This window comes from Propithecus coquereli, unplaced genomic scaffold (assembly GCF_000956105.1).
Source record: "Propithecus coquereli isolate 6110/MARCELLA unplaced genomic scaffold, Pcoq_1.0 Scaffold14, whole genome shotgun sequence".
In the NCBI taxonomy this organism is placed as follows: Eukaryota; Metazoa; Chordata; class Mammalia; order Primates; family Indriidae; genus Propithecus; species Propithecus coquereli.
Window position 1 is genome coordinate 3,720,471 of NW_012138302.1, and position 21,045 is coordinate 3,741,515.

The 21,045-nt window shown below is 42.6% G+C and overlaps 1 pseudogene; it reads right to left on the minus strand.

Annotated features, from left to right (window-relative positions):
• Positions 1 to 20,131: 20,131 nt before the first annotated feature.
• LOC105806246 lies at positions 20,132 to 20,779 on the minus strand (annotated as a pseudogene).
• Between the last annotated feature and the right edge of the window lie 266 nt (positions 20,780 to 21,045).

The window sequence follows — 21,045 nt, forward strand, 5'->3', positions numbered from 1 at the left end:
CATTGATTCATTCATTAAACAAATGTTTATGGCGCGCCTGGTATGTGCCAGACACACTGTTCTAGGGCCTTGAGATATAGCCATGAACAAGAGATCGAATCTTGCTCTAGGAAGTTACGCTCCAGCGGGAGTTTTGAACCCACGACTGAGTCCAATGTCTATATGCCCTGAGGAACAAGGAAGGAGGGGATATCATTCACCTGTGCTCAGGACCTTATAGGTAAGTGATTCCAGGACTCAGACACCCATTATGTTGGTGCTATACCTACAGCTCACCAAGTCCAAATGGCAGCAGGCTCTCTCCCCCTCCTCACCCTCCCCTGCATATCCCCATCCATATTCTGTTAAATCTTTACCCGCCTTACACACAGCCTTCAATTTCCCACCGCAACTAGTGCGATAACCACCCATAAGACTCGGACTTCTGAGGCTGGGCGCGGTGGCTCACGCCTGTAATCCTAGCTCTCTGGGAGGCCGAGGCGGGCGGATTGTTTGAGCTCAGGAGTTCGAGACCAGCCTGAGCAAGAGCGAGACCCCATCTCTACTAAAAATAGAAAGAAATTAATCGGACAACTAAAAATATATAGAAAAAATTAGCCGGGCATGGTGGCACATGCCTGTAGTCCCAGATACTCGGGAGGCTGAGGCAGAAGGATCACTTGAGCCCAGGAGTTTGAGGTTGCTGTGAGCTAGGCTGATGCCACGGCACTCACACTAGCCAGGGCAACAAACTGAGACTCTGTCTCAAAAAAAAAAAAAGACTCTGACTTCTGTGCCGTTCCATTTTCTATACAGTTGCCAAAATATTGCCAAAGTAAAAATAAATTTGTATTATTTCCCCGCTTCCGATATTATCTTCGCTTCAGAATAAAGTGAAAAAAATCTTCAGAAGGGGCGCACAGGTACCTTCCACACACATTCACATTCTGCGCACCCCTCCTCCACCTTACTTGCACGGGCCACCTGCCTGTGGAAATCCATTGCAGAGTTCTGAACGCCACCACCACGGCTCAGAGAGGCTGAGGAACGCAAATGGTGGGGATGGTGTGCAAAAGAACCTCCTCTCAATTCCTGGCTGCTCTGTGTTGTGGGGCAGGAGTCAGAGCCTAACATAACATCCTGCCACCCAGCCCCTCTCCCCCAGCTCCTCCAGGCACAGAATTGGCCAGACAACACACCCAGGCCACAAACGCCTCTCCAGCATTTGTTCCCTAGACTCATCTCCCTCTAAGGTATCTCCGAGTGCTGTAGACCTGATAATGAGTCCCTTCAACCCTTCCTTGGGAACAGAGAGAAGAATGTCTGTGGGGGGGAGGGGTGACTTAAATCGCCCTCTTCTTCTTGCCCTATGCTGTATAATATTAATATATAGCAGATACTTCTTTGGAGCGGTTCTCAGATGTGAGCAGACATCAGAATGACCCAGAAGACTTGTTAAAACCTATTGCTGGAATTGGACCAGGAAGTGGGGACAAAAACAAAACAAAAAAAACATTGCTGAGCCCCAGAGTTTCTGATGCAGTTGGTTGGAGGTGGGCATTTCTAACAAATTCCTAGGTGATGCTGAGGCAGCTGATCTGGATACTACACTTTGAAAACCACTGCTGTCCTGAACAAAAAATTGCGACACCAGAGATGTGTGGTGTCTTGACTACTCTGCCCGCTCTATGACCTAAGGCCCTTAACCTCCTTTCTTTGTAAAAATTTTGTAAAATCAGGAGGTTGGATTTAATATATCGTGAAGATCCCTTTGAATCTATTAAGAATTGATTCTGTAAGTTCCCACAGGACATACGGCTTTTGGCCTGCACTAATTAGATGAACTGGGTGCTAGGGTAAACCCTCCTTACCCTAGCACTGAGTTCTTTCACCTACTTTTGAAATGTCCTTACCAGCATCACCTTATAATGTCATGGAACAGTGCTGCCATTCACATGATCCTAGGACTTTATGCTTTGGGCAGCTTAAATTATGAAACAGAAAGAGTTGTGACATAAGCAAACACATTAGAGAAACTCAGCCAACACTGGAATCTAGCATTTCACAAAGAGCCCTCAATGGGTTATCCCTGCACACAGCCACCTCAAGGTCCCTCAACTCAGCTGCTGACTTACGCCGAGTGCAGTAGAAAAGGAAGAAATGGGCTTTGGAGCCAAACATACATAGGACAACGGCAAACATTGACTAAAATTGCAACAGCATCATTCACTAAGTCTGCAAGTCTCGTGATCTCTGAGCCTTAGTTTGCTTAAATGGAGATAGTACCCACCCCAAAGGCTTGTGGCGAGGCTTAAATAAGATGTGTATAAAGGACTTAGCACGTATTCAGTCATAAATATCATCATCCCCATTATTAACCATGGGTCAATTATTTAGCCTCTTTGAGCTCAGTTTCTGAGTTATGAGGAACAAATGAGATAATAGGTACTCAGTAAATGATGGCTATTCTTATCACGTATATTCATGTAATTAACTTCTTCCTATCTGTCTAGGGTTTTTAACCCATTTATAATTATCACAGTCTGCGAGTTATTACACAACTATTTATTAATATGTTTCTGTCTCCCCTACAACACTGTAAACTCCAAGCTTTCTATACTCAAAAATATATGGCACTTTGCCTATAATAAATAATGTTTTAATGTTGACAAGTCTCCCTCCCCCTCATAACACACTCAACATCAAACTGCATTGCCTCTCTGGGATGGTAGTACAAAGTCTACATTTGATGACACTTTTACACATTCCTTCATCAGATTCTGACAAGCTTGCAAACAAGGTAGGGTAGAGATTATCATTCCTTTAAACAGACAAGAAAACTAAGGTTCTGAGAGGTTACGTAAACTGCCCAAGGTACCAGAGCTAGCTGGTGGTGCAGCAGGGACTAAAACCCAGAATTTCTCATTCAGAGCACAGTGCTTTGTTTTCAGTCATTTCCATACTACTTGTACAAATTTGCCATAACCTTGTACCACCTTGGCTCTTATCTGCTTATCATGTTTCTTTATATCGACTCAATTTGTTTAAATAATTTATTTGTAAAAGAAACCGTATATAACTCACTAACCATAAGTAAAAGGACACACTAAAATAAACGAGAAAAATCAAATAAGGGTCAGCTGGAATCTACCACCTGTTGCTATTCTGAGCTTGATCTTTGTTTTAAAAAAAAATGGGACAGGGGGTGGGGGGGTTGTTTACCAAATGTTAGAGAGATGTTTAAGACACACAGCATGTAAATGAGACTTTCTGCTTATCTGTAATCATATGGCTCAAAATAAAAATAAAATTAGAGAGGGATTTTTTTTTTTTTTGAGACAGGGTCTCACTGTTTTGCCTGGGCTAGAGTACAGTAGCACCATCATAGCTTACTGCAACCCACCAGCACCTGGGCCCAAGCAAGCCTCCTGCCTCAGCCTCCTGAGCAGCTGGTACTACAGACATGTGCCATCATGCCCAGCTAATTTTTTTAATTTTTATTTTTGTAAAGATGGGGTCTCACCATGTTGCTCAGGCTGGTCTCAAACTCCTGGCCTCAAGAAATCCTTTTGCCTCAACCTCCCAAAGAGCTAGCATTACAGGCATGAGCCACTGCGCCAGGCTACCTTTGAAATTTAATATGACTCACCAGATTTTTTAAAATTGTGTCACCACTCGAACCACAGTTCATGGATAGGACACTGACCCCACGTCTCAAAGCAAACCCCCATTGTTCCGGCTATCACACCTCTCTGTCATTGTCCTTCTATCACAATTTCATGTTTATTTCTGTTGTATTTGATGGAACACAGTGGCCTCATCATGTTCATCATGGCCTCCACACAGCTTGGTAGAAAGTGCAGCGTGTGGAGAACACTGAGCAAATACTGTAGAAAGATTGACTACTGAATGAATGAGTGGGTGGAAATATTTCTCTCTTTGCCTTCTGTGAAGCTTCTCTGGACAGATAAGAGAAAGACTAGTGACTTAGGCGCAGATTCAGAAAAGAAAATGATGGGAAGAAGGGATGAGGTATCTGTCCCAGTGTGCGCTGCGCCTTTCTCCCTGTAGGCTCTCAATAAATAAGAAGCCAAAAGGTTGTATTGAGAGAAGAATAAATGGTGGATAAAGGACTAACATGGTATTATTTGTGACCTTAGTAAAGTCTTACAAGTGAAAGAACCATCTTAGCCCCCAATTTTATCAGCCCACATGGTTCTTAACCTATAACATCTTAATAGTGATTAAAAAGAGGCAGCAGCATTTATTTTACAGACCTGCTCTCACATCACAGCTCTCTCAGACCAAAAATAAATAAATAAATAAATAAAGTTCCCAAGCAGTTATAAAAAGAAGGAACTGGGAGAAAAAAAATCAACATACCTACTGTGACCCACTATTCTCCATGAGCAACAGACTGTAAATCATTCCTAAGGATAACAGTATGGGACAGAGGCACTCTCTTAGGAGATGAAGATGTTGAACTCCCACCCTTGGTCTTTTCACTTTGAAGCACTAGAAAGCAATTTAACAATCTGTTATGCTCTTCCCTCCAAACATAATCATAAAATGATAATGCCATGATGATGTCTTGCCCAGAGTTTTGCTCTGATTTGTACATCTGATAGTGGAGATGGACAGGACTGTGTCATTCACATTCTTCACCCTATCTTCCCAACCACAATCAATAGCAGATTCCTTCTAGAAGTTGCCTTGTGATCAGTAGGCAGGCCTGGAGATCAGGTATGTTTGGCGTGTCTTTCCTTTGTGCAAAGTTAACTGCCACAGGAAGTCCAGCTTTCTTCCTGCTGCAGCTGGATGAAGGGACTGGACCTGAATACTGAGCTTATTCTGCCCAAATCTAGCTCATCACGGCTGGGTCGGTAAAGGGGATCACCCTTGTGAGAGCTTTCTAAGTTTGGGTTTCTGATAAGGGCAGTAAAGATTATAGTTAGCATTTATTGAGTACTTGCTATGTGCCAGGGAAATTCTAAGATATATTAATAGATAGATATTAATAGAGATATAGAAGTACATAAAATTATTTTTAATGTTATAATTAACTATTCATTTATTTTTCGAGACAGTTTCACTCTGTCACGCCAGGTAGGGTGCAGTGGTTTGATCAGAGCTCATTGAAACCTCAACTCCTGGGCTCAAGCAATCCTCTTGCCTCAGCCTCCCTAGTAGCTGGGACTAAAGGCATGCACTACAACATCCGGCTAATTTTTCTATTTCTAGTGGAGATGGGATCTCGCTCTTGCTCAGGATGGTCTCGAACTCCTCAGCTCAAGCAGTCTTCCCATGTAGGCCTCCCAGAGTGCTAGGATGACAGGCATGAGCCACGACACCTGGCCCATTTATTTATTTTTTAACCTTAAATGGAGGCAGCATAACAATTAACATTTATTGAATGCTTGCTATGTGTCAACCCAGTTCTAAGTGCCATCTGTTTTATATATAATGTTATGAAATATACAACATTATATACTATAATATATGTAATATTATTTAATTCTTACAACAGTCCTATGACATAGGTAGTCTGTTATCATATGTACATCCTACAGACCTTAAAACAGAAACAAGATATCTGGTAACTTGCTAGAGGTCTCACAGCCATAAGTGGCAGATTAAGGACGTAAATCAAAGCATCCTGCTTCTGAAGTCCGTGCTCTTTCATTACTGTGCTATGCTGATTCACAAACCAATGAAGTAACACTCTTATGTATTTGACAGAAGAGAAAGCTAAGACACCAAGAAGAGGTTAGGTAATTAATCCCCCAGTGACACTGAGCCAGTAGGTAACAGCTGGGATTTGAACCCAGCCATCTTAGTTGGGGCCAAAGCACTCAACTACCACACCGTACTGCTTCTCAGCAGTTTAGTCAAGAGGTTCCTAAGACTCTGTGAGGAAGGTTCCGCACCAGACTACTGGTCTGTAGAGAAATATTGCCAGGAAAGAGGAAGCCACTTGGATTGGCTCCCTCAACAATCAGGTGAGACCAGCAGCATCCAATGAAAGGTGCCGCCCTCTCAGGAACCTTGCCAGGTTTTAACTTACATCTGCCTTCCCAGACTTGTCAGTTCATCTGTCAGCCTCTTGTTGCCAAATCATTGCGTGTCCCAGGTATTGGTCTTGCTGCCAGATCCTTTTGATCTGACACTTGACTCGCTGTTGACCTGGCTCCCAAACAGCATTCCCGCTTTGTTCTTCACCCCATGACAACAGGCCAGCCTACCAACTCTGGGATTGAGTTCCAGCTGCCCCCGCCGCCCCCCACCTCACTACCACACCAGTCCCAAATTTGGCTCCCAGATCGCCAGCCCATGTCTCAGTCCCCATTTGCCTGAGAGGTCACTATGGACAAGTCATTCCTAGTCAAACTAAAAAAGTAGAAAAGGGAAAATAAGTTTAAAAGTGTGCCTACATGGAGGGTTAAACAGAGGACCCAGAAATCAGAAATGCGATGACCAGAGGTAAGAGAACATACACCAATTAAATCAGGGTTTCCAAATGAATGCCAAGAGTAGAAAGTAGAAATAGCGTAGAAATTAAGAGGATGGACTCTAGAGACAGATCAAGAGGTTTAATACTTGGCTCTGCCACTTACTAAATGTATGATTTTATCCCTTCCTTAATTTGTGCTGTATTTTTTCTGTGTTAAAAATTGGCCTAATTATTAACAGTTCCTATGTCATAGAGTTGTTGTGAGCTTGAATGAGTTATACAGGAGGGCTGTCCAGAAAGTATCCAGCCACAGATACAATGGCTACATGGATACAATGTAAAGAGGCTTGAAACATTGCTTGGCATAGTATGCACTTTATGTGTTAGTTGTATTATTGGTCCTTAAACCACCACAAAGCTCAATGTGCTTCATGACACTAAAGGCAGGTTCTTAGAAGAATTAAGCTATGGCAGACAAATTTATTCTACCACTAAGGCTATTTTCTAAGAACCCTCAGGATACATGAAATTTGTGTTCACATAAAGACTCCATATATTTCGACCAGGCACAGTGGCTCACACCTGTAATCCTAGCACTCTGGGAGGCCAAAGCAGAGGATCACTTGAGCTCAAGAGTTCAAAACCAGACTAAGCACGGGCAAGACCCATCTCTACTAAAAATAGAAAAAAACTAGCTGGGCGTGCACATCTGTATTCCTAGCTACTTGGGAGGCTGAGGCAGGAGGATCACTTGAGCCTAGGAGTTTGAGGCTGCAGGGAGCCATGATTGTGCCACTGCACTCCAGCCTGGGTGAAAGAATAAGATCATGTCTCAATGAAATAAATAAACATAAAAATAATAAAAAAAGACTTTATATATTTGAAAACAGCCATCTTGTACCACCCGAAGCTTCTCTTTTTTGTGCTAAATATTCTACATTACTCAGCCATTCCTTATGTAATATGGTAGCTTCCTGGAGACTAGCACACCAGTGTGTCTTTTGCTGTTTAAGTAAAAAGTACCAGAAAGTTGAATCAAAACCAATTTAGAAAAAGAGGAAAAAAGTACTGGAAACTTATCCTGTTCATCTTCAAAAACATAGATAGGCAACATAGAAAGAATTTCCCCTTCTTAATGGCATATTAACAATAATGACAAAAATAGCTAATATGCATTAAATACTACTATGCCATGTACTAGACTTCATTTTTGCCCTCCCCCTACACTTCATTTTGAACTATGTAAGTCCCTGGGAGTTTTTAGATGATCATGGAAGATCCCCGAAAAAGGATGATACAGGATTTCTACATGGTAGATAATATTTCTGTCCATGAAATACTCTGATTTCCCTTTGTGAGATAGCCTCCCCTACCCTGTTATCTCAGGGTTAGGCATGTGACTGACGTTGGCAAATGAAATGTATCAATTCTGGGCAGAAGCTTTAAGAGTCCAGGTTCCCCTTGTCCCTCTCTTCTTTGCCCCAGTGATCAGCAATAAGCTTAGGTCCCAGAGTAGGGATGATTCCACCTCCCTAGAAAAGACTGAACCATAATGGGCATGTGACATGAGGGAGAAATAAACCATTATTGTTGTAAGACACCAAGATTTTTTTTTTTTTTTTTGAGACAGAGTCTCACTCTTTTGCCCGGGCTAGAGTGCCATGGCATCAGCCTAGCTCACAGCAACCTCAGACTCCTGGGCTCAAGCGATCCTACTGCCTCAGCCTCCCGAGTAGCTGGGACTACAGGCATGCGCCACCATGTCCGGCTAATTTTTTCTATATATTTTTAGTTGTCCAATTAATTTCTTTCTATTTTTAGTAGAGACGGGGTCTCGCTTTTGCTCAGGCTGGTTTCGAACTCCTGAGCTCAAACAATCCGCCCGCCTCGGCCTCCCAGAGTGCTAGGATTACGGGCGTGAGCCACCGCGCCCAGCCGACACCAAGATTTCTGAGGTCATTTGTTATCATGGCATAACCTAGCCTATGCTGACTGTTACATTCTCAGCCTTGGATGCTGAATGTTGTGCGGCACTCTTATTGATTTTGCCAATGTAATGTAATTCCAAATCCATTAACCTTTTAGGTCTCTTTTGGATGAATATAAACCTAATGTGAGACACATGGCAACATATAAGACATTATATATGTTGGGGCTCAGGAACCAATACCCCAAAATATGGTGCTCTGACATGTCAGACTCAAGAAACCTCTAGGTCTCTCTGACCTTCCCCCAGCCTTCCCCCCCATGATGTCCCCCCAGGCCTCCCCAAAGTGCAGGATGAAGTTGAAGTTCCTTTATCACCTAAGATTCAGACTCACCAAGGGGAACAATTGTTTTTTCTTCTCCTCCCTGTCAGACCCAGAATGTAACCACACCTGAACTGACCCTTTCATAAGATAATGTTTGTTGAACCATTCCTTCTCCCTAGTAATCCTTTATTTCCCCTCAACAGAATCCTATTCTCCCCACTCCCACAACTTGTTTTGCCAGGATGGTATATAAACTCCTGAACCCCGTTGGGAGGTGAGTAATCACTCAGTGGTTCTCCCCATGTATAAGTCAAATAATTTGTATGCCTTTTCTCCAATTAATCTGCCTTTTATGAATTGATTTTTCAGCAGAACTTCAGAGGGTGAAGGGGAAGCTTTCCCTTCGCCCCTTCACAGGTATAGTCTGATAAACTGTCCTGTGTTCTGGACATTATATTTCTTCTATTGCAGGATAATATTTTCCCAAATTTCACCCCATGATCCTTCTCCCTCTTAATGCAACAGCCAAGGAATTTTATGTCCACTGCCTTAAGGAAGAGATAAGACAGCAGGAAGAGAAAAACCAAGAGTCTTTCCTTGGTTTTGAAATTTGGACTAGGCCCCCAGGAGAAGTGCTTGTGCTTAGACAATACAAATGATTCAGGAGCCTGCAAATGATTTAAGGCTTTCTGCTTCCCACATCCAAGACTGGGAGAAATCCCTTGGCTAGGTAGAAGGGAGAGTCAGAGGAGAATGTAAGTGGAAATGATGTCCTTTTACAAAACGGGAACCTGTATGTCTATTTACTTCCCAGAACTGAGCCCTAATAGGGAAGAAGAAAGAAATAGACAGGTTGGGAAGGTCCAAATGCAGAGAAGGCTTGTATCCCTTTTCCCAGGTAGGACCTAGAGAAGTAGCAAGACCCCAGAGTGAAGTGTACAAGAGACTGACTCTGGTCCACAAACAGGTCCTGTTTGGCAAGCACAAGATTTTTTTTTTTTTTGAAACAGAGTCTCCCTCTGTCACCCCAGGTAGAGTGCAGTGGGGTCATCATAGCTCACTGCAACCTCCAACTCCTGGGCTCAATGGGCTCAAGCAATCCTGCTGCCTCAGCGTCCTGAGAGCTGGGACTATAGGTGTGCACCACGAGATCCGGCTTATTTTTCTATTTTTAGTAGAGATGGAGTCTCTCTCTTGCTCAGGCTGGTCTCAAACTCCTGAGCTCAAGCAATCCTCCTGCCTCGGCCTCCCAGAGTGCTAGGATTACAGGCGTGAGCCACTGCGCCCTGGCTCAAACACAGGATATTTAAACAATTTGATTTTGAATGACTTTGGGAAGAGCATGCCCTCTCTAGGTTCTCCAATCTTCATTTCCTGTTATCTTAAACCCAGCATACTACCCTGACTTGCCCTTAAAGGCATTTGAGTTCAAAGTCCCTGACTATGTAGAAAGACATGAAAAAACTTCATGTGGTTCCCCATGGGCCTCAGCAGAGTAACACCATTTACTCAAGAGAGTGGTGAGGGGGTTGGAGGGGGGAGAGGGAGAGAGAGAGAAACAGACCAAGAGGACCCTGACAGTCAGGTACAGAGACAAGTCACTTATGTTTGAAAGTCAGTTGTTAACAGCTCTTCTCAATGAACATTGACTTATGTGGTGGATGAAAACAAAATGTTGGTGGAGGGGAGCAGCGGGGGGTTGCAGCTTTCTCAATGCTGGGCACTTCCCATGCCCCACTCTCCACCAAAACTGGAGTAAGCCAGAGAAAGACTGAATTGACTGAGATTAAGTTTTTACTACTTGGCAGAAGAGGTGTTTTGTGTTGAACATCACGATTGACTCCCCAGCATCCATTCCATTTCACTCTCTTCGAGTACCAGCCATGAAGCTTAGGGAACTGATCTTGATTCAAGTGATATACCTGATTGGTCCTAAGAAAAGAAAAATAGCTCAAGACAGTCTGAGCTATGTGAGGTATGCAAAATTTATCAGGCCCAGAGAGACATGAGTATGGGACTTCAGTCATGGCTCTCCTCACTCCCCCATACCCCTGCCCCGGGCTGGGGCCCAGTTATGTGATCTTAGATCACTGCAGCCTCAAACTCGTGGGCTCAAGTGATCCTTCTGCCTCAGCCTTTTGAGTAGCTGGGACTTGTCTTTGTAGCCCAGCTGTTGTTGGCTGCTACCCCACAGTCATGAGGGGGTCCATTGTTAGTTTGAAGCCAACCATGTGGATGGCAGAGCAGAAAGGTGGAAAGGACTTGGTCTCTGATATAAATTCACCCTCTAAACCAACCGTGAATTCTTCCCTACTTTTGGACTTCCTCTGACATTAGCCAATAAATTCTTTATTGCTTAAGTCAATTTCAATTGAATATTCTATTGTTTGCAGTTAAAGCATCCTAACGTAGGCACATAACAAAAATTAGTTATACAAAATCTAAGTTACATGAGAGTTGAAGGACTAAGATTCTTTTTGCTAAGATTTTATATAACCTCACATTAAAGTTGCTTTTTTGGCAAACCTGGTAAGTAATAACTCATCCTAACATATGGTTTCCTAAAACCCTGAAGACATTTTTTAGAATGGTTCATGGGTAATCACTGCAAACTAGACAAATCCCATTCTTAGATCTGCCTCATTCATTCAACAATATTTATCAAGCACCTACTATGTGCCAGGCACTGAATCAGCCCTGAGGACATAATGGTAGTCAAAAGAGTCCCTGCTTTCATTGACTTACAGATTATCAGATATAAGGAATTTATGTCCATAAGTGGTTTAAACACCTCTGCCAGGAACCTTTTAAATGAAAGAAAGAGAGGCAAGTTAAGTTCTGGAATGAAGGAGAATTCAACGAGGCAGGCAGCTCCAAACACTAGCCAAATGGTGTCCCAGTTTCTTTGGTTATGGAGTCAAAAATCTCAGGGGAGTTTTAAATGGAAATAAATACCTTCAGGATGCATTTTCTTAAAAGAGATTATGTCCTGGGCTAGATTCAAGGCTTTTCTCGAAATGGCAAAATGGCTCCAGAAAACCTTAGCCCCCATTCCTCCCCAACGTATGTATAAACCACTTTTCACTTTATTTGTTCAACAAATATTACTGAGTTCTGACTACATTCCAGGATCTAGGCTAGGTGTTGGGGATACAGAGATGAATAGGGTCCCTGCCTTTGATAAACTTGAAGTTTAATGGAGGAGACAGACATATAACAACAAAAAATAAAGTAAAACAAAAACACAAAAATTTGAGAGTATGGGCTCTAGGGTTAAAGGGACCTTAATTAGAAACCTGGACGTACCATTTACAAGCTGGGTGATTTACACCCATTGGTTAACTTTAATTCTTTCATATCTAAAGGTGAACAATTATTACTACTACTGCTACTAATATCTATTTCACAAGGCTTTTTAGGATTAAATTAGCTCTGAAAAATCACATCAAGCACATAATAATCACTCAATAAATATTAGCTATTGTTACTCTTCATTCAATACTATGTTTCTAGATGTTTGTGACACATCAATGACTAAAACGCAAAAATCTCTGTCCTTGTGCAGCTTACATTACTATTTTCATGCAATGTAAAATATGAAAGTTCACCATTTTATCCCCAAAGTCTAGCTTTCTTGGCTTGGGACTCCTCCAGATCCTAAGAAAAGGAATTGGGTCAAGTCATTTCTTCGAGGGGTGATTCTAGAAAGCACAGTGAGGGAGAGAAAAAGTCAAACAGGAGAGGGAGGAAGGCCAGTGCAGCACACTGGACCAGTGGACCACCTCTATGGGCAACAGGAGCTCAAGCTCACAGGGACCCTCTGGATGACTGTGTAGAGCACACCTCAGAATTGTCCTGGGATATTTGTCCATCAACTTGTTTTTCATTGGTAAAAGGTTGTTCCTGAGGCATCCCTCAAACAAAAAGACCCAGGAAGCCATCCACATGCACAGAAATTTTCTGAAGGTGATCTTGTGACAGGATCAAGGACATATGGATTTGGAACCAATAGCTCAGCTATACTCGCCCAGTGCCAGGCCCGTGACAGGCTCTGGATAAATACAGAAAAGAAAGAATAAAAGAAAAAGAAAGGGGAAAAGCACTCAAGTCTGTGTGAGGGAAAGACAAGGAAGCCTCCATAGAGAAACAAATAATTCTTGACATTAGACGTGGAGGATGAGTGGGCTAAAGGGACCAAAGCACATAGTGTATTCCAGGCAACAGGAAGAACATCAAGAATGAGAGAATGAGGCCAGTGCGGTGGCTCACGGCTGTGATTCTAGCACTCTGGGAGGATCACTTGCAGTCAGTAGTTCAGACAATGGCCTGAGCAAGAGCAAGACCCCCTCGCTACATAAAAAAAAAAGCAGGGGGTCAGGCATGGGGGCTCACGCCTGTACTCCTAGCACTCTGGGAGGCTGAGGCAAGAGGATTCCTTGAGGTCAGGAGTTCGAGACCAGCCTCAGGAAGAGTGAGACCCCCATCTCTACTAAAAATAGAAAGAAATTAGCTGGGCAACTGAAAATAGAAAACATTAGCCGGGTGTGGTGGCATACGCCTGTAGTCCAAGCTACTCGGGAAGCTGAGGCAGGAGCATCGCTTGAGCCCAGGAGTTTGAGGTTGTTGTAAGCTAGGCTGACGCCATGGTACTCTAGCCCAGGCAACAAAGCAAGACTCTGACTCAAAAAAAGAAAAAAAAAGGGAATGAGAATGTTGGATATGGAGTGAGTTAAGGACCCAGAATTACAGGAGGATGGAGAGTAAATGAGTAGGGATAGAAATGGCTGGAGACATGACAGGAGCTAGATCGCAGAAGGATTTGTATATAGATTTTATTTTAAGGCAATATAGAATCTTTTTTTGTTTTTGTTTTTGTTTTTGTTTTTTTCCTTTGAAACAGAGTCTCGCTCTGTTTCACCAGGTAGAGTGTAGTGGCATCATTGTAGCTCACTGCAACCTGAAACTCCTTGGCTCAAGTGATCCTCCTGCCTCAGCCTCCCAAGTAGCTGGAATACAGGCATGTGCCACCATGCCCGGCTAATTTTTTCTACTCTTTGTAGAGACAGAAACTTGCTCTTGCTCAGGCTCGTCTTGAACTCTTGAGCTCAAGCAATCCTCCTGCCTCGGCCTCGCAGAGTGCTAGAATTACAGACGTGAGCCAACATGACCAGCCAGTATAGAATCATTGAGTTATACAAGAGTAATGTGACTCGACTTGGGATTTTAGAAAAATAATCTGGAGCTGGCTGCAGGGGGAATGCCTGTAGTCCCAGCTACTGGGGAGGTTGAGACAGGAGGATGGAATGAACCCAGGAGTTCAAGACCAGGCATCTCGAAACACATTAAAAACAAGAAAATGACAAATCTGCCCTCCTTGCAGACAGCTCAGTAGAAGGGGTTGAGTCTGATGTCAGGCAAACTAATTAAGAAGATGTTAACAATATTCTAGGAGAAGGATGGCAAAGTCTTAAAATAAGACAGTGGCAGTGGAGATGAAAGAGAAGAGATGAATAGAAGCTTTATCTTGAAATAGGGAAAATTGGCTCTTCTTTTTTAATAACTTAATTCTTCAGAATTAAGTTATTTATCATTATAATTAGTAATAGTACACTAATGACCAAAATGATCAATGCATTACTAATTTCAATCAAAATCATTAAATAAAAATTAATATTTTATAATAAATGCCTCTCACTAAGATAAATTATAATTTTAAAAAATAGTTCAGATGAATATCACAGATGAATATTATTGCTTGACTGAGATAGCATTCAACATTAATTCCACTGTATTTTCCATTTTCATAGATACAAGTGTTAAGAAACCTCATTGATGTAAATCAGAGGATGACAATAGAAGTTTTTTGTTACAGCAATGTCATTCAATCCTTTGAACTTTTTCCAAGTTATATTTCAACAGCCAAAGAGTGATCTATCATTAAAATGGATTTTTTAGTGACCTGCTAAAACTTATTTCGTCCCAAAATTTTGTTGCAAGCAAAGAATTAGAAAGCACCTGACTTAGACAAGCGTCTGCCGTTTAGTCATGCAAGTCATTCACTTTCTCGATTTCTGGGAAACTTATCAAAAAGGCTTTCTTAAGAATTACCAAATGACTATTAAATTATACCCGTTATTTTTCCACCTAGAGACATTTTGATTAACCTGGTATGTTCAGAAAGGGTGAGAAAATTAAAATGTTATTAATTTCAAAATACTTTGGGTAACAGAAATTTTGACACAGCATTTCTCTCTCATCATGTGATTTAAATATATTTTATTCAAAATCTTGGTGCTATATTTTTAGCTCATTTGATTTATGGAAATGTCCACCTATTACCTAACTGGCAAAGTCAGCCTTCACTGTCAAACCAGCAGACCAAATAAAACTTTTTTCTGTTAGAAAAGATCTGACTACATTTTTCTATTCAAATATACACATTAAGACACATCCCCATGACAACCATTCACTTCCGAATTCAAATAGAGAGAGACAGAGATCGAGAAACAGAGAGAGAGAGAGAGAGAGAGAGAGAGAGAGAGAGAGAGAGAGGGAGAGAGCGAATCCAGCTGAGAATGTATTCCTAAATGATTGTGTCATTCTCTTCAATATTTTTTACCAATCCCACCACCCTCACCCCAACACACTTTTTTTTGACCATCAAAAGGCTCTATGAGGGCTAGGAGTGGTGGCTCACGTCTGTAATCCTAGCACTTTGGGAGGCTGAGACAGGGAGGATCGCTTCAGGTCAGGAGTTTGAGACCAGCCTAGGCAACATTGTGAGACCCTATCTGTACAAAAAATAGAAAAAATTAGCTGGGCGTGGTGGTGCATCCTGTAATCCCAGCTACTTGGGAGGCTGAGGCAGGAGGATCGCTTGAGCCCAGGAGTTGGAGGCTGCTGTGAGCTATGATGATGCCACTGCACTGTAGCTGGGCAACAGAGTGAGACTGTCTCAAAAGAAAAAGAAAAAATAGACTCTATGAGAAGTGATAGATTCTTTGATACCAGTCAGGGGATAGAAAGGCTGAGGTTGTTAAATAAAAATTGTCATCATGTCCCTACCCCATTCTTACAGTGTAACTGAATTTGGAACATTCCGACAGGAACCAAAATAGTCCATTCCAGATGCCACTCTCTTCTTTCACAGGGCATGTATTAAATATAAGTCAGGGAAAAACACAAACCCTACTTTGGTTGCACGTTGCCTGAATTAGAAGAGCCTTCACCTACCCTAGTATTTTAAATAATGTCATTGGAGCCCTGGAGGTTTTTATCCCCAAGGTAAGATACCATAAAAAGATAAAGACAAGCATGCTTTTTTATTTTATTAAATGGGATAAAAGGTAATTACGAAAGGAGAGCTGAAAAAGGAAAACTGGCATAACACCTCAACATCTAGAATTTTCGGCCAGGAGCAGTGGCTCACGCCTGCAATCCCAGCACTCTGGGAAGCTAAGGCAGGAGGATCCCTTGAGGTCAGGAGTTCGAGAGCAACCTGAGCAAGAGCGAGACCCCATCTCTACTAAAAATAGAAAAAATTAGCCGGGCGTGGTGGCAGGCGCTTGTAGTCCCAGCTATTCGTGAGGCTGAGGCAGGAGGATCGTTTGAGCCCAGGAGTTTGAGGTTGCTGTGAGCTAGGCTGACGCCACGGCACTCTAGCCCGCGTGACAGAGCAAGACTCTGTCTCAAAAACAAACAAACAAAAAAACCCACAAACATCTGGCATTTTCTCAGACGAATCCTTTCTAGCAGAGTTACATATGAAAATTGAGATCCAGAAACTGATTCCTTTAAAATTATCTGTGATATATACCTCTTGGAAAGTCCTTGCATCTGTCTTTGAAAACCATTTGATTTATAGCATACACCATTTGATCCTCACAACAGCTCCATGAGTTTGGTACTTAAAATTGTTATTAACATGACTCACATTTAACAGGTGAGGAAACTAAGGTGAGGCAACATTATTTCTTTTTTGGGGGGGAGGGGATAGAGTCTCTCTGTCACCAGGCTACAGTGACGTAGCGTCAGGCTAGCTCACAGCAACCTCAAACTCCTGGGTTCAAGTGATCCTCCTGCCTCAGCCTCCTGAGTAGCAGGGACTACAGGAGGTGCCAACATATACGCCTGGCTGATTTTTTCTGTTTTTAGTAGAGACGGGGTCTCGCTTTTGCTCAGGCTAGTCTCCGACTCCTCAGCTCAGGCAATCCTTCTGCCTTGGCCTCCCAGAGTGCTAAGGTTACAGGCGTGAGCCACCGTGCCCAGTCAAGACATTATTTCAGTTACCCAAGGTCACTTGAACCCAGGCGAGTTGACATTCTGTAAGCAGAAGCCCCAACCCAGTTTCTGCTCCAGTCAAGCAGACCAACATACCACTTCCAGCACCATTTGTTTGCCTTCCTAAAAGAAAAGGCTTTCCTGCTCCTCTCTGCCTCCTTGCAGAATGTTGCACTAAATGACACTCAGGTTTCTATCAATTTCTCAACAAGACGCAATCAGTGTGTTTTAACATTGACTCAAGCTATTTTTTCCCAACATTTTATTAAAGAAAAATTTCAAAAATACATCTAAATTTTAAAAAGTTTATATACTCACCTGTATACAAATTAGATTCTGCCATTAATCTTTTACTACACCTGCCAAACTTATTTTTAAACAAATCTTTGGCAGTTTATATTCCCACCACCACCCTCCATAAAACAAGAAAATATCACTGTAACCTCATCTGAGATATTTTCAAGAAGTTGGGCTTCTGACCCACAGAAAACTACAAATTAAAAATTTCTAGCTCAGTGTGGTGGCTCACGCCTGTAATCCTAGCACTCTGGGAAGCGGAGACAAGAGGATCGCTTGACATCAGGACCAGCCTGAGAAGAGCGAGACCCCGTCTCTACAAAAATAGAAAAAATTAGCTGGATGTGGTGGCACATGCCTGTAGTCCCAGCTGCTCAGGAGGCTGAGGCAGGAGGATCGCTTGAGCCCAGGAGTTTGAGGTTGCAGTGAGCTACAATGACTCCACTGCATTCTAGTCAGGTGACCAAAAAAAAAATTCTCATCTCCAACTGGTTCAGGTTATTCGTTTAGTCCAGTGGTACCGGGTAAATTAGAATCACCTGGGGAGCTTTTACAACATACCGATGCCCAAGCCCTATCCCAGACCAACTGAATCAGAATCTCTATCAGAAGATGTAGGATTTTTTCCATTCAATTAGCCAAAAAATAATAAGTATTCACCAGGCACCATTTTAGGCATCAGAGCGAATGAGCAGAGTCCTTGCCTCACCACAGAATTCCTTCCTACCTGTGCAGCCCAGTCCCTCTGTCCAGTTCTCACTCCTTCTCAGACTTCTGGGTCTTCCTTCAGGCCCTGAATCTTCTTCTTCCCTTTCTTGGCCTGCTCATCCCTCAAGGTCCAGTTTACAGGTCACCCTCTGGGGTCCCACCTGGCCCTACAGCTGAGTTAACTGCTTCCTTCTCAGGACTCCTGCTGCTGGTTTTTCATAGTGTCACCACCATAGGATTGCCCTAGTGTGTCTTGTTTCATGTCTGGAACTCAGGACGGCTAACTGTGAAGAGGCGGAGACTGCTGGGTTTGACCTCATAGCCTCGTCACTTAGGAAAGTGCTTAGAACATGGCACAGCCTCAACATTTTAAACAAACAAACAACAGAGACCAGTTTACACTGAATCTAAAGGCAGTCACTACCTCTATGCATTGCCTGTTGCTTGAAACTAATTCTGAATTCCTTCTAGATGGTTTGAGGGATGCTCTGTTCTACCCAAAGGGACAGACACTAGACTTTGCAGATGCGAGATAATGAAGGGCTCTGGAGGCTTATAAATTGTGTTTTTAACTTTTTCTAAGGCCTCCATTAAAAACTTTGAAAAAAAACTTTTCCCACCAATAGAATGTTGTAATGGGAAATGTCCTAGAGAAGAAATGTCATGAAATGGCCTGCTCAGCTTCGCAGAAACAGCGTTGGCCCTGGAGTCAGATGGCGCAGAGTATGAAGTCTCACCTCCACCCTACTATTTATTTGACTTCGGCAGTTTATTTAAACTCTCTGAACCTGTTTCTCTACCTGTAAGATGCAGACAAATATTCTCACCCTTTTCACCCCACATTAGACAGTAAGCTTCACCCCACATGAATGTTAGAAGAATAACATTAATTACCAGCGTTTACTGAGTGCTTACCACGTGCTAGGCACAGTGCTAACGCCTTTACAATTCAACACACAAACTCTTCAAGGTACTATTATTATCCTTGTTTTATAGGTCACAAAACTGAGACACAGTAAGTGAGTTGTCAATGATTATACAGCGAGGAAAGAGAGGATTCAAGCCAGGCAACCTGGCTCCAGCTGCCCTCTCCTAGGGACCTTGTTTGCCTTATTCACCCTGGGTCCCCAAGTCCTAGAATAGCAAGTGACGCACTGGTGCTAAAAATAACTGTTAGGTCAATGCATCAATAGCTTCTTGCTGTATCGTTATAAGGAGGAAGGAAGTAATATTTATTGAGTATCTACCATATTTCAGGCTCTTTTATGTGTGTGTGTTTGTGTGACAGGGTCTCAGTCTGTCACCCAGGCTAGGGTGCAGTGGCGTCACCACACCTCACTGCAACCTCAAACTCCTGGGCTCAAGTAATTCTCCTGCCTCAGCCTCCTGAGTAGCTGGGACTACAGGTGTACACCACCAAATCTGGCTAATTTTTCTATAGTTTGTAGAGATAGGGTCCCACTCTTGCTCAGGCTGGTCTCGAACTCCTGGGCTCAAGAAATCCTCTTGCCTTGGTCTCAGAGTGCTAGGATTACAGGCATGAGCCACCTCGCCTGGCCTCTTTAATGTGTATTATCCAGCTTAATCCTCCCTAGGAAGTGTGTGCTATTATTAAATCCATTATATTTATTATAAATCCAAAGTGAACTATGAGGTAAAGTAACTTACCAAAGGATATACGGCTAGGAAACAGCCTCTAAGCCTCCTCACTCCAAAGCTGTATCCTTTCCTCTATACCTGTGGTCTTCATAGGTTTTTTGCTCACATACCTCTAAAAAAATTTTGTATAATATATACGTTTTGCACTTTGTATGTTGATGTCTAGAATTCTTATCATTATTTTAAGTAATTGAAAAGGCTGCCAGGGCATTATGAATACTGACACTTTAAAACCATTGCATCACTGTTTTTTTAAAAAAAGTTTAAAATTCCTTAATTTTTTATTCCTGGTAATCACAATTTACAGGGCAATATGCCTGATGCAATAAAAAGATCTCAGGAATGTACACCTAATTGACACTGGACTGCATTAATCATTAGTTGCACCTTTTGCAAACTGTGGCTATGACAGTCTTGAACAAGAAGGGTTTCCTGTTTAAGCTGCGGTAACTTTTCCGGCTACGGATGATCATTGTTCCTTTTGCGACAGGTTTTTATAGTTCCTCTAATGCATTGGGATGACTATCTGAAAGTAATGTGCAGCTTTTCTGAAACTCCTCATTTTCTCTCCTGCTAAGAACCTTCTACAATCACACCCACAATTTATACCACCAGATCCATAACCACCACCACAGAGATGGCCAGAGCTTCTTCCACCAAAACGACCATCTGCTTTATGGTTCTATAATTTGATTGCTGTTGTCCACTATAGTTCCCAAAATTATTATAATTCCTGGCACCACTATAGTTAACACCACCAAAATTTTCTTCTTCATTGTAAATCATCATTGCCTCCAACACTGCCACCATACCCTCCACCTCAGTTTCCACGTCCTGGTCCACCACCTCCTCTACTTCTACAACCAGGACCATATCTGCCATAGTTTCCACCATGACCTTCACATCCACTATATCACCCATGATGTCCTTCACAACTCCCTATGCTGCCACCCCCTCCACCACCATAGCCTCTTCTTTCATTGAATTTTCTACCACAAGCAGAGTTCCCTCCACCACCTCCAGAGTTTCCTACATGTCCCATAAAATTGCCAGATCCACCTCCAAGATCTCTTTGTGATCCAGAAGATTGTACCTCTTGTTTAGAAACAGCCTTTTTCACTTCACAATTGCATCTGTTAATAGTATAGGTTTTTAGGGGGTGGATTTTTTTTTTTTAAAGACAGGGCCTCACTCTGTCACCCAGGCTGGAGTGCAGTGGCACGATCATAGTTCACTGCAACCTGGAACTCCTGGGTTCAAGTGATCCTCCCACCTCAGCCTCCTGAGTAACTGGGATTACAGTTGTGGGCCACTATCTCTTTCAGTTTTGTTGAAAACAAAGCATTAGTAACTATCCGACTTGCAAAAGGCATTGATAGTCATTATGGTCATTCAGTTCTCAACACCTTTGTCAATATT